Source organism: Scyliorhinus torazame, chromosome 18 (genome assembly GCF_047496885.1).
Source record: "Scyliorhinus torazame isolate Kashiwa2021f chromosome 18, sScyTor2.1, whole genome shotgun sequence".
Lineage (NCBI taxonomy): Eukaryota > Metazoa > Chordata > Chondrichthyes > Carcharhiniformes > Scyliorhinidae > Scyliorhinus > Scyliorhinus torazame.
The window spans coordinates 147,273,676-147,291,638 of NC_092724.1; the positions used below are offsets into that span (position 1 = coordinate 147,273,676).

Sequence of the window (17,963 nt, forward strand, 5' to 3'; positions counted from 1 at the left end):
TCAAAACAGTGGTAAAAAAGCCAACATAAGTGTACTTTACCTGAATGCTCGTAGTATTCGGAATAAGGTAAATGAGTTGATGGCGCAAATCATCGTGAATGACTATGATTTAGTGTCCATTACTGAAACATGGTTAAAGGATGGTCATGACTGGGAGTTAAATATCCAAGGGTATCAAACTATTCGGAAGGACAGAGTGGATGGTAAAGGAGGTGGTGTAGCTCTGTTATTTAAGGATGACATCCGGGCAATAGTAAGGGATGACATCGGTGCTATGGAGGATAAGGCTGAATCCATTTGGGTGGAAATCAGGAATAGTAAGGTGAAAAAGTCACTGATAGGAGTAGTCTATAGGCCACCAAATAGTAACATTATGGTGGGGCAGGCAATAAACAAAGAAATAACGGATGCATGTAGAAATGGTACAGCAGTTATCATGGGGGATTTTAATCTACATGTCGATTGGTTTAACCAGGTTAATCAAGGCAGCCTTGAGGAGGAGTTTATAGAATGTATCCGCGATAGTTTCCTAGAACAGTATGTAATGGAACCTACGAGGGAACAAGCGGTCCTAGATCTGGTCCTGTGTATTGAGACAGGATTGATTCATGACCTCATAGGTAGGGATCCTCTCGGAAGGAGCGATCACAATATGGTGGAATTTAAAATAGGGAGGGTGAGAAGACAAAATCAAACACTAGTGTTTTGTGCTTAAACAAAGGAGATTACAATGGGATGAGAGAATAACTAGCTCATGTAGACTGGGAGCAAAGACTTTATGGTGAAACAGTTGAGGAACAGTGGAGAACCTTCCAAGCGATTTTTCACAGTGCTCAGCAAAGGTTTATACCAAAAAAAAGGAAGGACGGTAGAAAGAGGGAAAATCGACCGTGGATATCTAAGGAAATAAGGGAGAGTATCAAATTGAAGGAAAAAGCATACAAAGTGGCAAAGATTAATGGGAGACTAGAGGACTGGGGGATCTTTAGGGGGCAACAGAAAGCTACTAAAAAAGCTATAAAGTAGAGTAAGATAGATTATGAGAGTAAACTTGCTCAGAATAAAAAAACAGATAGTAAAAGTTTCTACAAATATATAAAACAAAAAAGAGTGGTTAAGGTAAGTATTGGTCCTTTAGAGGATGAGAAGGGAGATTTAATAATGGGAGATGAGGAAATGGCTGAGGAACGGAACAGGTTTTTTGGGTCGGTCTTCACAGTGGAAGACACAAATAATATGCCAGTGACTGATAGAAATGAGGCTATGACAGGTGAGGACCTTGAGAGGACTGTTATCACTAAGGAGGTAGTGATGGGCAAGCTAATGGGGCTAAAGGTAGACAAGTCTCCTGGCCCTGATGGAATGCATTCCAGAGTGCTAAAAGAGATGGCTATGGAAATTGCAAATGCCCTTGTGATAATTTACCAAAATTCACTAGACTCAGCGGTGGTCCCGGCGGATTGGAAATTAGCAAACGTGACACCACTATTTAAAAAAGAAAGTAGGCAGAAAGCGGGTAATTATAGGCAAGTGAGCTTAATTTCGGTAGTAGGGAAGATGCTGGAATCTATCATCAAAGAAGAAATAGCGAGGCATCTGGATGGAAATTGTCCCATTGGGCAGACGCAGCATGGGGTCATAAAGGGCAGGTCATGCCTAACTACTTTAGTGGAGTTTTTTGAGGACATTACCAGTGCGGTAGATAACGGGGAGCCAATGGATGTGGTATATCTGGATTTCCAGAAAGCCTTTAACAAGGTGCCACACAAAAGGTTGCTGCATAAGATAAAGGTGCAAGGCATTAAGGGAAAAGTAGTAGCATGGATCGAGGATTGGTTAATTAATAGAAAGCAAAGGGTGGGGATTAATGGGTGTTTCGCTGGTTGGCAATCAGTAGCTAGTGGTGTCCCTCAGGGATCAGTGTTGGGCCCACAATTGTTCACAATTTACATAGATGATTTGGAGTTGGGGACCAAGGGCAATGTGTCCAAGTTTGCAGACGACACTAAGATGAGTGGTAAAGCAAAAAGTGCAGAGGATACTGGAAGTCTGCAGAGGAATTTGGATAGGCTAAGTGAATGGCAGATGGAATACAATGTTGAAAATGTGAGGTTATCGATTTTGGTAGGAATAACAGCAAAAGGGATTATTATTTAAATGATAAAATATTAAAACATGCTGCTGTGCAGAGAGACCTGGGTGTGCTAGTGCATGAGTCGCAAAACGTTGGTTTACAGGTGTAACAGGTGATTAAGAAGGCGAATGGAATTTTGTCCTTCATTGCTAGAGGGATGCAGTTCAAGACTCGGGAGGTTATGCTGCAATTGTATAAGGTGTTAGTGAGGCCACACCTGGATTATTGTGTTCAGTTTTGGTCCCCTTACGTGAGAAAGGATGTACTGGCACTGGAGGGTGTGCAGAGGAGATTCACTCGGTTAATGCCAGAGCTGAAGGGGTTGGATTACGAGGAGAGGTTGAGTAGACTGGGACTGTACTCATTGGAATTTAGAAGGATGAGGGGGGATCTTATAGAAACACATAAAATTATGAAGGGAATAGATAGGATAGATGCAGGCAGGTTGTTTCCACTGACGGGTGAAAGCAGAACTAGGGGGCATAGCCTCAAAATAAGGGGAAGTAGATTTAGGCCTGAGTTTAGGAGGAACTTCTTCACCCAAAGGGTTGTGAATCTATGGAATTCCTTGCCCAGTGAAGCAGTAGAGGCTCCTTCATTAAACGTTTTCAAGATAAAGATAGATAGTTTTTTGAAGAATAAAGGGATTAAGGGTTCTGGTGTTTGGGCCGGAACATGGAGCTGAGTCCACAAAAGATCAGCCATGATCTCATTGAATGGCGGAGCAGGCTCGAGAGGCCAGATGGCCTACTCCTGCTCCTAGTTCTTATGTTCTTTTGTTCTTATGTACTTATTGTCAAGGGTTTCACAGTGAAATGTGAGCCATTCACAAATATGTGATCAAATGTCAGCAGTTCGTACATGCCTGTGCTGATATTTTCCTTGCTTTACATTTGCAACTGGTTGGTTAACTGTTCCAGGAGCAGTCGTCAGGGGGGACAGTCCGTTACTTCAAATACAAATGGCTCTAAAAAGGTTTTAGGTGTTTACAGCAGACCAAGTTCTCAAGAATATTCTTTCAACAAACTGTTCAGTGACTCGTTCCAATGTTGTCTCGACCCAGAATCCGAGTATAAACAGTAAACACGCTAATCATTAATTTGATGGCAAATTTAAAGAACTTATTTGGCACAAAATATCTCCTCATAACATTCCAGCTACAAAATCTAATTTGTGTTTAGGATTCCAAAACATCTATAAATACCACTTTTTAAATTGAAGATTCAATCACATTGTGAACGAAGAAGACTATTAGATTATTCTGCGTCAAGGGCTTGTTTCCTCCCACTAAACAACAAACAGAACAGGAAAAGCAGCAAAGAAATCAACAATAACCATAACTCGAATCGTGTGAATATAAGCAGCATACCTTTCCAATGAGACTTAATGCAAGTGGAATGAAGGTCCCAGATGACCATCGGCTGCTTTATTCTTTGAGGGGGAGAGTTCACTGGTTTTGGTTTAACCCGAGGATCACCACACCTCAGGCGAGGGGCAAGATTGAGAAGGCGGGGCCTTCATGAATACCCTCATCCGGTACGGGAATTAAACTCGCGCTGTTGGCGTCGCTCTGCATCACAAACCAGCTGTCCAGCGAAAATGGCCCCACACAGAGAACAAGTCGCTTCACTCACACATGCTGCGAGCAGCGCTTGAACCTGTGCAGGGGAACCCTGTCTAATTTCAAGTCCAACGCCTGATCCACTCGGCCGTTGCAGCTGCTAAATTAAGCTTCGGGGATTTGAAGCTCCGTCTCCGGCGTGACAGGTGGGGGTGCGAACCACTATACTAATGAGAAATTACCTACCCCTTTCTCAGAATTGTTCCTGATGATTCCCTTATTTCCCCTTTCTTTATTTTTGTTGTTGTAATTTTTGATCCATGGACGCCTTATGGACATGCTGAAGTCAAGCAGCAGAGAGAAGGAGCAATTCAAGAAGTTGTAACCTAGTATATGGTGTTGCTAGCTTTGGACAATAAGACACAGACTTCTTGGCACCAAAGGGATGTGGTGGGACCCAGTTTGATTGATTAAGTGGTAGTCAAGAATTGTCCAAAATGTTGTGCTCTGCTCGGTAACAGTTGGTGATTGGATCTTTCCTGAGTGGGATAATTGACAGACATGCAAGGAGCGCATTTTGAATCCTGGACACTCAGGGTAAACAACGTTCTCTCTCTTCTCTCTACAATGAAACCATTACAGGCTTCAAACAGAGACCTGGATCTGAAAGATTATTTTGAAGGAAGGTTAGAAACAAAGACTCTTTTTCCTTTTTCTCATTATTTTCACTCTTCTCCTCACCCCTGTGTTTGGCTGTCTTGTGTGTGTTTGTGTAGAGGGTGAAGGCAAGTTAAAATGGGGGATTATGAATTAGATAATAGTTAACACGTTGTATTTGCTGCATATTTCATTATAGTTCTTGTTATAAATATAAAGTAATTGTGTTTAAATTTACAAACCTGTAATTATTGGGCAGCCAAGGACAAAGACTTTGGGTATTTTTCTAAGAACTATTGATCAATTCAATTGTGTTGTGATTTCAGGTCAAGGGGGACTAGAATTGACCGTGCACTAGCCCAGGGAGTCGTAACACAATATTTAATACCACTCTGATTTCAACAATATTCCTTGAAGTGAATTAAGAGTTGTATTTTCATTTATTTGAAGAAAAGTGGATTAATGTCAAGGGCCACCTGCTTGCTATAAATACTCTGCTCAAAATTATACATTCAAGGCACAAAAAAATGAACAAAATTCATTTATTGTGTGACCATGGCAGAAGGCTCTTGCTGACTTTCTAGATCAGAAAAGAGGAGACACTTTTGGTTGGGGCCAGTGGTCTATAAGTACACAACAGAGATAAAGTGCGGGATTTCCTGGCCCTGCCCACCAAAGGCAACCTTCCCCTTAACGGGTTCCCCGGCAGCAGGACGGACGAGCCAAGCAAAACGCCACATATAGCGGTAGGACCAGAATATTCCGCCAGTGCACGATGGCGCGCTGCCATCGCTACCAGAAAACACAGAGCGTGGGCGGAGCCTCGTCAAAGAGTTTAGCACGACATCATTCAACTAAAACATTGAATGGAGTTGGGAAATTCGTAATAGAGGGATGAAGAGCATATCAGAAATTAAAGGTAAATCTGAGTACAAAATTATACCATTAAAAAAAATAGAAATTGGGTGACACCAGAGCAATTTTACACGTAGAAAATGCCGCTTGTGTGTTCAATGACAGGTGCATGAGTATTCTGCTCCAGAAGTACACCATCTGCCTTATTGGCACAAATGGTGGCATCCAGGGTTGGCACCAGAAACATATGCAAATAGGAGGCCCAACACCTGTTTCAAGTTTTGTTGATGGGCTACACTGGTACACAGGTGGTGGAACCACCCGGAGGAACAATTCATTTCATTGGAACCAGACAAGTTAATGTCTGAGAAAATCATCTTCTGAAGAAAATGTCATTTTTTATTAGTATTAGTGTCTGTGTGTGTGACTAATTCAATTAAACTGAAGACAGTTGTGCAGCAAGGCTTAGAATATCAAAGGGTCCAGGTGTGACAGGCAGTCATTTGAAATCAGTGGGGCCACGTTTGATGAACTACAGGTAAATAACACATCAGTCGAAGTTTGCATTGGGGATGAAGAAGGTTTGTTGTGTTCAGTTGTTACATTTCAAGGGAAAGTGAAGGTTGGTTTACAACTGGGGGAAAAGTCATGAATAAATAAGGCAAAGTTATTCAATTTTATTTTAGCCAAACCTTGTGGCCATCAGGAGAACACAAAGGATTTTTATATCTCGGAGAAAGTAAATTTCAAAGAAAGATAAGGGCAATGGAAAAAGATGAAATAGGACAAAAACTTATTTAAAGAGAGGTTGGGAGCTGTGTTGGGTGTGGCCATGTAAGACCACCTGGAAGGTGCTCCATGTTGGAAGAGAGCTGTATAAAGAAGCAAAGTGAATAGTCTCTAGCAACCCAGAAAAGTGGCTGTTTTCCAGAGAGGAGGGTTTTGTTTAAAAGTCTTGAATTTCCAAAGCAAAGTGGGAGTGAGGGAGAAGCCCTGTGATGTCCCTTGCCTATAACAACACTATAGTGTGTCTTGTGGTAATATTACTGGAATTTTTAGCGATTAAATATTGATAAGGACTGTTGTCTAAATGTGCGTTTGTTTGTGAGTATAGCCAAGTAGAAATTATTTTTTTGGAGAATGTTCTGTAAGACTAATTTAACTATGTAATTGTAATCTTGTGAGTTAAGTTTTCTTTTCTTTTGTTAAGAAATGTTTTTACTTTAGTATTTAAAATCTCCTAGTGTTACTGGAAGTTTTGGCTCCTGACTTCTGTACACATATGCAGTAAAATACAAATAGAAAATGGTTGTGCTAGCTTGCCAAGTTTCCATTTGAGGTTTGGTTTGCGCAGCATATGCCACCTGCTGGATCATAACAGTCTATACACACCAAGTAATATTTACCATTGTAATACTTGGTTATGCTTTTTTCAAAGCTATAGCTGTGTGTCCACATAGTTCCTTCAGTTTCCAAAGCCGATCAAGTCAATGATGACCTGAAACTATGACTTTATATTTGGCTTGTCTGAGAAAAGACACTAAGGATAAACAGTTATCATAGAATCATAAGGGTGGCATGTGGCACAGTGGTTAGCACTGGGACTGCAGCGCTGAGGACCTGGGTTTGAATCCCCACCCTGGGTCACTGTCCGTGTGGAGCTTGCACATTCTCTCCATGTCTGCGTGGTTTTTCACCCCCACAACCCAAAGATGTACTGGTTAGGTGGATTGGCCATGCTAAATTGCCCCTTAATTGAAAAAAAATATTTGGCTACTCAAAATTTATAATTAAAAAAATAAGAATCATAGAATCATAGAATTTACAGTGCAGAAGGAGGCCATTCAGCCCTGGGTAAGGGCAGCCTACTGAAACCCACACCTCCACCCTATCTAAACCATAACCTAGGAACCCCACCTAATCATTTTTGGACACTAAGGGCAATTTAGCATGGCCAATCCACCTAACCTGCACATCTTTGAACTGTGGGAGGAAACCGGAGCACCCAGAGGAAACCCACGCAGACATGGGGAGAACTCCACACAGTCAGTGACCCAACCCTGGAATCGAACCTGGGATCCTGCATCTGTGAAGCAACAGTGCTAACCACTGTGTCGCCTAGAATATACAACTCAATAATCAATTGCATATTTGGATGTAACAGTCCTTCATTGACTTTGATGACGAAAAGTTATACTTAGATGATGCAGATTTCAAATCATAAAATCTCAAGCTGTATTTTAATTATGCAAAACCATTTACATTATAACCTTGCCTCAGAGGACTAAAGGTAATCTGGAAATAGTACAGAAACATGCACACCTCATGGCGAAGGCAGTTAAGATTGGGTATAATTGCCTTCCTGTTAGCATAGCTCATTTTAATGGTTAACTAATTTAATGTACTTATTCCATGCCTGTTGACACACATAACAAGCTAGTCCTTGAAATTTGGTCAGAATAGTTGACACAAGTGAAAAGAGTTGTTAAACAGAGACCCTTGCTGCCCTCCTACTGAACTTAAAGAATCCCATGATGCTATTTCGAAGGAGAATAGGTGACATGTCTTTAATATCCTAGTCAATCACTCAACAGATTATCTAGTCGCTATAATTTTGCTGTTTTATACAAAATTGGCTGTTGCATTTACTATCTTACACAGGAAATACGGCTGCGGTTTTCCGGGTCCATTCGTCGCAGGCGCAAATCCCATAATGGCTGCTGAATCCCGCGAGAGGCTAAAAACAGGATTTGCGGCGGTAAGAACCCAAAATGTGTTCATCCTGGGCCCTCCCCACTGATGTAATCAGGTTCACACCCAGAAAGCTTAAAGTCAGATGTTGTGGTCTTGCTGAATCTTCCTGCCCACCAGCGTGATGTCACACGGGTGCAAATTACTACCGCTTTATAAAAACAGGGACCAGGCGCCATGGATCTGAGAGGGAAGGAGATCAGTACCACTCTGCACAAATAGAAAACTCCACCGAGACCCACTCCCAGCCCACTCCCTATAGCCCCAGCTAACCTGTACATCCTTGGACACTAAGGGACAATTTAGCATGGCCATTCCACCTAACCTGCACATCTTTAGACTCTGTGATGGACAGCAGAGAATTGAGGTAGCACTGGCTGCTGGAGATGGTGTAGGATAGTCAGCTTCCCAGACCAGGAGGACTCAGGGTGTTGGGAGGGGTTGAAGGTAATGGAGATGGATTACATAACTGACTGTCTTTCTCTCTTTCTTCCATCCTGCCTAGATTACCGATTTGTTTCGGGATGGAGCCAGTAGAATTGGCTCTTATTCTCATCACAGCGCCTGAGGCGTACAGATGCTATCGACTCAGAGATGCCCAACCCAGGGAGGGGTCTGTGCCAAGACAACAGGGGGCCACTGGGACAGGCTCAAGGGCCAGCTCCCCATCTTGCCGAAGAGGCATCTCAAAGGTGTCAGAGGAGACCACAGGTTTATGGGACCCGCATGTCCTTCCTGGAGATCCCGGACAACATGTGTCTCAACAAGGAGACAATGTGGCACCTCTGCCATGTCTCAGCATACATCAAGCCTCGTGAAGGAGGAGGACACCCGCTCCCTGTGGCCATGAAGGTCAAGCCAGCCCTGAACTATTATTTTGTCAGGGGATCATTCCATGGTTTGATCAGTGACCTATGTGAGTTCTCTCAATCATCAGCCCACAAGTGCATCCAAGAAGTCATGGCTGCTCTGTATGCCCGGGCCCCATTGCACGGTGGCAGATGGTTACCACTGCTGCTTCACAGGGACTGGGTTCATTACTGGCCTTGGGTGACTGTCGGTGTGGAGTTTGCACATTCTCCCCATGTCTGCGTGGGTTTTCACCGGGTGCTCCAGTTTCTTCCCATTGTCCAAAGATGTGCAGGTTAGGTGGGTTTGCGAGGTTATGGCAGGGCCATGGGCTTAGATAGAGTGCTCTTTCAGAGGATCGATGCAGATTCGATGGGCTGAATGGCTTCCTTCTGCACTGTAGGGATTCTATGACCTCTGAGTACATCAACTTTAATCTCGACCAGGCCCATCAAGATGACAAGGATTTGCTTCCATCGCTGGCTGGACTGCCGGAGGCCCAGGGGGTTATCGATGGGACACATGTGGTCCTGAGAGCACTGTTGGATCAGTGAAAGCCTTTTGTCAATCACAAGGGGTTCCATTCCGAATGTAAAACCTGTCTGTAACCCCGATATGTCCATAATGCACGCATCCCTGGCAATGTGCATCACCGCTTCATACTGGGCACTCACAGATCCCCGGAGTCATCAAGGACCTCCCAGGCCTGGTTTTGTCACATTGCTCAGGGACCTCCTGCCAGCACGTGGGTAGATGGGTTGTCCTCCTCTCCTCCACCGCACACTGCATTCTTGTCAGGGCCCCCTCTGAGAATCGAGGTGCAGATCTGCGAGCGGCCAACCTCCAGGCTTCACTGGGAGTGAGTGCTGAGGATCAGTTTAAATGTAGCGCCCCCTTGATTGTAGTGCTCAGCTGACCCCCCAAGGGGGTGCGGTTGGGGGGGCGAATCAGACGTCTGGCGTCTCCTATTTACAGAGGGATGGAAATACTATGGACACAATTACCTACCCGCTCCACCCTCACACTCGGGCCGGGTTTTTATAGTCTGGTTTCTGTCCCTCTGATAAAGGGCTCCGCACCTTAGTAGGAAAATTTGCATTCTACGACACTCATGGGGATCCTATCAGCCCTGCCCCTTGGGTATCTTGTAGGTTGCAACACTCACCTTATCCCCATTACTCTTTATTTAATTGCTGATTAAAAATTTGTCTATCGCAGCCTTGAACATATTGAATGACCCAGCCTCTACAGCTCTCTGCAATAAAGAATTCCACAGATTCTATCTTCTGAGAGAATAAATTCCTTCTCATCTCGGCCTGAAATGGGTGACCCCTTCCTCTGAGATTATGCCCTCTGGTCCTAGACTCTCCCACAAGAGAAACTACCTCTCAGCATCTACCTTGCCAAGCCCCCTGAGAGTCTCAATAAATGGCCTCCCAGTTTTCTAAACTCCAGTGAGCACAGGCCCAACCTACTCAACCTCTCCTCACTAGAAAATCCCTCCATACACAGGATCAACCCAATGAACCTTCTCTGGACTGCCTCCAAAGCCAGTATATCCTTCCTCTTTCCTTCGATAACGGGACCAAAACTGTTCACCACATTCAAATAGATTGTGTCTGGATTGCATCTCAACTCCATTTGCCCATCTTTGCTCCATATTGCTTGAAATCCTTCCTCAACAAAACCCTTATCAACCATCACCTTGAAAGATCGAATTGCCTCGCATACACAGACCTTTCAGGGAGAGAGTTCCAAATATCCACCGTCCTTTGTGTGGAAAACTGCTTCAAGGTCCTGAATCACCTAGAGCTCATTTTAATCAGATCCAGCTTCCCTCATCCTTGGCCCTGACCCCCTGCCATACCCGCATTGGAGATAATCCATCCAAAAGGATTTCTAAATTGGAAAATTATCCTTTCTCCTTTCTCGCTAAAATGCTCCATAATAATAATGTTCAAATAACTCACTGTTGAAAGATCCAAGACTGTATATATAATGGTGCAAAGATGCCAATATAATTATCTATACAATGATGTACGCATAATTTTAAAACTTTCCTCTTGGCTGTTAGACTTGTTTCTGAAGAAGGATATATCCTTTAGCTATAAATGTAAAATGTAAGGATAGATTCCTTTTCAAAAAATAGTTCAAAGTCACATATGGTATCAATGGATTAAATGTGCAGCCACTGTTACAACCTAAGCAAAAGAAAAATCTAACTGACAGACAACAGACAATACATGCATCTGAACAATTTGCAAAATGTTTATATTCGTCAATTTAGATGCTACCTACAAGTTGAGTATCAGAGATCACTGTGTCTAGATTATCTTTGGTGATAAATACCAATTTATACAGTGCTCGTTCACTGTAATTTCTAGGCGCAAGCCACAAATTGTCCATATTCCTACAGCCCTGAATTAGTCACCCCATTACTGCATACCCCCTTACAGGCTTTAACTTGAGTATGAGATTTAACACATGCCTGTAATTATGTGGTACAGAATGTAAAGTAGACTCGGATTTCATATAATTTGTGATTATGGAGAAAATTCGGACCTTGAGTTGAACATTGTGAAATTGGACTAATGATCATAATGAAAAGATATCCTTTACTGAGGTAACTCCAGTCCCGTGAAACTCCTCAAATATTTCGTTTTCAGCCACTAAAGCCCAGTGCATCATTGACACTTGAAATAAAACTGTAACCTGGATCTGATTTAGGCATTTGGTAAAATGTTTGGGAATCAGGTTTGCATATTTACTTGTACTTCTTGTGACCTAAAGTCGAGTTACAAATGAGTCCTGTTTTATAACACTTCGCCATTCTCGGTCCCCTAACTTTTTAAACAGCGCCAGACAAGAAAACAAATGTAAAATGTGTTCCTACCTTTGTAAGCAGCTCCCTCTCTAAATTCCAGACAAACTGTGAGGAGGCAGTGAAATCGTATTGCTTAAAAAAAAAAGTACTTTGGTGCAACAGTACACCTGGAGAGTTGTTGGCAGAGTCCTAAATGGACTGTAAGGATTAGTACCTTTGTAGCTCATTATGAAAAGAAACTGCAAAACAGCATTTAGGTTAAACATTGACACCTCCCCAAGGAGGCTGTCTCTCAAAGACTGACTTGACTGTTCTGCTTGATAAATTATTTCTGAGCTTGCATTACATAAATACGTGCTGTGAGGTTGTTTGTTTCAGGGCTTTTTTCTTATTAAATAATAGTCGATGAAAGCGTGCAACTCTTGTTTCAGTGTAGAATTTCAAGTACTTGTGATGTTTATTCTGTGTACCGGTCACTTATCAGGATACACAAGTTGCATAAATACTTGCTGATAGTAATCTGATGCAGCCAATTGGTGATAAACATCAAGTCAAGACAATGATTTTGAGAAGAAAAGCTAAACTTGATGCATTTAAACATTTGCCAGCCCGTCAATAATGGCTTTTGGCACATGCAGTGGCAGTTTAATTCATGAGTTGGATTATTGCAGGTATTTTAATCCTGATAATGACATGCTACTTGAATCTCATCAAAAGCCATTGTGCATTCCGTGGAATGGTACAAAGTTGTTGAAATTAGTGTTGATAACATACTGACGGTTTTCCGTATTTAAACCCTGGGAAAATTCAGTCTGTTTTTTTCCCCAATGAAAGGTTGATTCAGAAAGGAAAGTAACCCTATTACAAAGAACAGAAACCAAGCTGCCCTTAAAGTGCTTGATGTCCTCATCATCAATGATGTGGAGATGCCGGCGTTGGTCATCATCAATGAGATGGACATTTTTAGGTATCTAGCAGAGGAAAATGGTTGATTGAACTACAGATTAATAATCATAACATGTATTTGTAATAATTATTAGTTACAGATTTGTTTTTCAGGGGAAAAGCATATCAGGTACTTCTTGTCATACATAAGAAAGACTTGCATTGATTTAGCACTTTTCACGATCACAGCCACTGAAGCATTTTTGAAGTATGATCACTGGTGTAATGTAGAAATGCAGTGAACAATTTGTGTTCAGTCAACTCCCATAGATAGTCCAACTCCCGAGAACTGAAACCGGGGCTGACAATTCCAGGGCAGTGCTGAGGAAGTGAAATGAAAGTCGCCATCATCCCAGAGGCTGCTTTTCCCCTTTGGGGGAGGGTGGTGGGGGGGGGGGGGGGGGGGGGGGGGAAAGAGCTGACTGGTGGTGATTTAACCTGAGGATCACCACATGTCAGGCGAGGGGCAAGGTTGAGAATAACCTCAGCCAGTGCGGGAATGTGAACTCGCGCTGCTGTCCGCGCTCTGCATCACAAACCAACTGTCCAGCCCACTGAGCTAAAATAGCGCCCGAGGAAGTGCTGTGCCGCTGAAGCCACCATTTCGTAAACTCATTTATAGGACATGAGCATCGCCGATCACTGTTAAAACTAGCATTAATTGCCCATCCTGGCAGTTAGCCGCCTTCCTGAACCACTGCAGTCTATGCGGTGTAGGCTCTCTCACGGTGTTAAGAGGGATTTGGGCCCAGCGTCACTGCGTCCTGTCAGTGAGTGTTATTTTTTATGAGGCCAGGCATTAAAATCATCTGGACTTTCAACCGCTGCTCATCAACTTGATGGCTGCTCTGTTTTCCCACCTGCGAGTTAAAATTCCCCAAAGATATTAATATCAATAAAAGAGTAGATCATGACGTGGATGGAGGGAAGAATCGTTCAGACCCTGTCAGTTTTGCCTTTACAAAAACAACATTCTTTGTAATACATCTACTGTACAAAGTTAGATTTGCATGTAACTGAAACCTCATCTAATTTCCTTTCTACTGTGAATGCACAATTAGAACCACTTCAAACCTGGCATGAGGTATGAACAAGCAAAGTAAGGAGCTGAAACCTCCTGTGCTTGCTTTCACACAGAAATCCCATTCAAACTGCTTTCTATTTAATTTGCACTGGTATCGTCCGTGGAATGAGGCAAAGGAATGAGATGGACAAATCACAGCTGAACGAGAAGATCAATGGTGCTCATTTGGGGAAATTCACTTAAACATAAGCAGGTGATTTTATAAACCAGCAGGGAAATCTCAGGCAGATTCTGACAAACCTGGCATCCATTTGAGACATGAAATGAAATGAAAATCGCTTATTGTCACAAGTAGGCTTCAAATGAAGTTACTGTGAAAAGCCCCCAGCCGCCACATTCCGGCGCCTGTTCAGGGAGGCTGTTGCGGGAATCAAACCGTGCTGCTAGCTTGCCTTGGTTTAGTTTTCAAAGCCAGCGATTTAGTCGTGTGCTAAACAGCCCCTTGCATCGTGCATAATCTATCGGTGCGACCTTGCAAACACAAATTTGCATTTGCTGCTGGTATGCTGCTAGTTCACATGAACAGTCCAAAGGTTAGGCATTTGTTCTTAATTCCACCTTTGGATACTGAACCAGAAGTCAGCTGGGAGTCACAAGGTTTGTGTCAGAATAGGTTAATGTGAGCCCCGCTAAAAAAATATAATCAACACAAGCATTGAATTGGCAGTGTTCTGACCAATAACATTTCACAACATTGAATAATGACAGATTTCCATAGAATTCCTACAGTGTAGAAGGAGGCCATTTGGCCCATCAAGGCTGCACCGACCCTCTGTAAGAGCACTCTACCTAGGCTCACGCCCGATCCCAGTAACCCTACCTAACCTTTTGGGCTCAAAGAGGCAATTTAACATGGCTGTTCCACCTAACCTGGACAGCTTTGGACTGTGGGGGGAAACCCAAGCAGACACAGGGCGACCATGCAAACTCCACACAGTCACCCAAGGCCAGAATTGAACCTGGGTCCCCGGTGCTGTGAGGCAGAAGTGCCAACCCACTGTTCTATCGTGTCATCCTATAATGTCAGATGTCAGTATGAATGGGTGGCACGGTAGCACAGTGGTTAGCACTGTTGCTTCACAGTTCCAGGGTCCCTGGTTCGATTCCCAGCTTGGGTCACTGTCTGCGCGGAGTCTGCACATCCTCCCACAAATCCTGAAAGATGTGCTTGTTAGGTGAATTGGACATTCTGGATTCTCCCTCTGTGTACAGGTGCCAGAGTGCGGCGACTGGGGGATTTTCACAGTAACTTCATTGCAATGTTAATGTAAGCCTACTTGTGACAATGAAGATTATTATTATTCTTATTGAATGCCTTTCGGAAGACATTGGGTTGGCTCAGTGTCATCAAGCAACAGCAACTTACATTTACATAGCACCTTCAATGCAGTGCACTTCAGTGGAGCTTTACCAAACTTAATATGACAGTGACCCTTATAAGGAAATCATGGGTGAGGTGACCATTGCTTTGATTGAAGGGGTAGGTCCGAAAGAGGATCTTAAGGGTGAGAGGGTGGTAGAAAAGCAGACGGGTTTAGGGAGGGCGAGTTTCGGACCTTGCCATCTGAAGGCAGGGTTAAAACTGATAGAATAATGGAAATAAGGAATGCCCAGGAGGCTAGAATTGCAGGAGCATAGAGATCCCAGGAGGTTGGGGTCTCCAGAGATAGAGTGGGGTGGAATTAAGGACAGCTTTAAAGCAAGGATGAATGGTGCTATATCAAGGTGCAGCTGAACTGCGAACCAACCTCAGTTGGTGAGCAAAGGAGGTGACAGAAACATGAAGTCTTTTTTTCTTTTTAATGAGACACAACTAATAAAGAACTAAACCATAAAACACAGGAAACTTCAAAAACTTAAAGAATAATATGTCCAATACACACTGCAGTGAGATTATGCTGACGGAGATTTATAGCAGGTAATAGCATGGGAAACCGAGGAGTAATTCTGTATTTCTGAAAGCTTGTCAGAACTGGTTCAAACTCATTCTTACACTGCCTTGTAGTCGCTTGAGGAAAGGAAAAACTGAGACGCTGTCCCATTATCCGAAGTCCTTTGCAGGACCTTTCAATTTACTGAACAAGCTGCTTCTCTTAACTCCTCAAGTTACGCTCACTGGCAAATAATGGGTAAGTTCAGTGTGTTTCACGACAAGAGATGAAATGCAACCTGTGCTCAGGAAGAAGCTGATGATTGGCTGGCGGGCTGCACCAAAAAGAGAAATTTACATCAAAATGGAAGAATGGAGAAATATATGTCACGTCACTAGCCTGTAATTGAAATACTGTAAATCTGTCCCTTCAATTTGGAGCATTCAATGACAATTGGGGCAGCACGGTGGCACAGTGGTTAACACTGCTGCTTCACATCTCTTTTGATGGACCGAAATGGACCAAGAGACTGGAACCCGGGTTCCTGGCGCTGTGAGGCAGAAGTGCTAACCTCTGTGCCACCATGCCGCCTCTCTATTCAATCAAAGTATCAAAGAATTTACAGTGCAGAAGGAGGCCATTCGGCCCATCGAGTCTGCACAAGCCCTCGGAAAGAGCAACCTACTTAAGCCCGTGCCTCCACTCTTTCCCCATAACACACTAACCCCACCTAACCTTTTGGACACTAAGGGGCAATTTAGCATGGCCAATCCACCTCACCGGCACATCTTTGGACTGTGGGAGGAAACCGGAGCACCCGGAGGAAACCCACGCACACACGGGGAGAAAGTGCAAACTCCATACAGTCACCCGAGGCCGGAATTGAACCCTGATTCCAGCTCAGCTGCTGATGAAACCCTCATCCCTGCCTCTTTTGTTTTCCTAATAAATTTAACGTGCCCAATTCGTTTTTTCCAATTAAGGGGCATTTAAAAATAAAAAAATTTAGAGTACCCAATTCGGGTTTTTTCGAATTAAAGGGCAATTTAGCGTGGCCAATCCACCTACCCTGCACATCTTTGGGTTGCAGGAGCGAAACCCACGCAAACACGGGGAGAATATACAAACTCCACACGGACAGTAACCCAGAGCCGGGATCGAACCTGGGACCTCGGCGCCGTGAGGCAGTAGGGCTAACCCTCTGTGCCACCATGCTGCCCTCATCCCTGCCTCTTGACTCGACTATCCCAATGTATTCCTGGCCAACCTCCCAGCTTCTGAATTCCATCAACCTTAGATTATCCACACCTCTACTGCCTGTGTCTTAACCTGCACCAGCTCATCTTCACCCATCAACCCCCGATTCATTCAGCTTGAGGCTGGTATAGCTCAGTGGGCTAGACAGCTGGTTTGTAATACAGAACAAGGCCAGCAGCGTGGGTTCAATTCCCGTACCAGCTTACCCAAACAGATGCCGGAATGTAGTGACTAGGGGCTTTTCACAATGACGTCATACTTGTGGCAATAAAAGATTATTATTATTACAATGACTCCCAGTTGAACAACGCCTCAATTTTAATATTCTAATCTTTGTTTTCAAAACCATCCATGGCTTCATCCTACCCCATCTTGTAACCGCATTCTGCTTTTCAATCCTCTGGGTTAGCTGCACTCTTGAGGATCCCCAATTTTAATTGCGCCTCGATTGGCAGCTATTTTTCCTAAGCTCTGCTATTCCTCTGCTCCACCTCTCCACATATTCTCCATTGAGATGCTCCTTAAGACCTATTTCATTGACCAAGATTTCACCTCCAGCCTTAATATCTCTTTATGCAGCTCAGTGTTAACTTTTGTTTTATAACGCTTTTGTGAAATGCCTTAGGATGTTTTATTACATTGAATGTGCTATATAAATACACGTTGCTGTTGTTTATTAACTTTTCATGTGTTGCGGGTAAGGTGAGAGTGACTGCCCTTGACATCAAGGCAGCATTTGATCAAGATAGTCAATGGGTGAATCTGGGCGAAACTCTCCTCTGATTGGAGTTTTATCCAGCACAAAGGAAGATGGTTGTGGTTGTTGGAAGCCAGTCATTTCAGTTCCAGGAAAATACTGCAGGTGTTCCTCAGGTAAGTGTCCGAGGCCCATCTTCAGCTGCTTCACCAATGATATTCCTTCCATCTTAAAGTCAGTGGGGGTGTTCACTGATGATGGCACAATATTCAGATTAATTTATGATTCCTCATATAATTTTGTTACATCTACAGACGTTGAAAGATGCCCTCGTACGAACGGGATATGGCGCTCAACTCATCGATCGACAGTTCCAATGCGCCACAGCAAAAAACCGCACCGACCTCCTCAGAAGACAAACATGGGACACAACCGACAGAACACCCTTCGTCGTCCAGTACTTTCCCGGAGCAGAGAA

General features: G+C 43.5%; 1 protein-coding gene across 3 annotated transcripts in view; it reads right to left on the bottom strand.

The window, feature by feature from the left end:
• LOC140395595 (inward rectifier potassium channel 16-like) overlaps nt 1–11,851 on the bottom strand; it is a 180,175-nt gene extending 168,324 nt beyond the window's left edge. For 2 of the 3 annotated variants that reach the window (XM_072483561.1, XM_072483560.1), the window contains exon 1: nt 11,701–11,827. The gene's annotated coding sequence lies outside the window, so the exon portion shown is untranslated. Of the gene's footprint in view, nt 1–11,700 lie in introns of all 3 variants that reach the window. The other variant, XM_072483559.1, reaches the window with a different exon arrangement.
• Between the last annotated feature and the right edge of the window lie 6,112 nt (nt 11,852–17,963).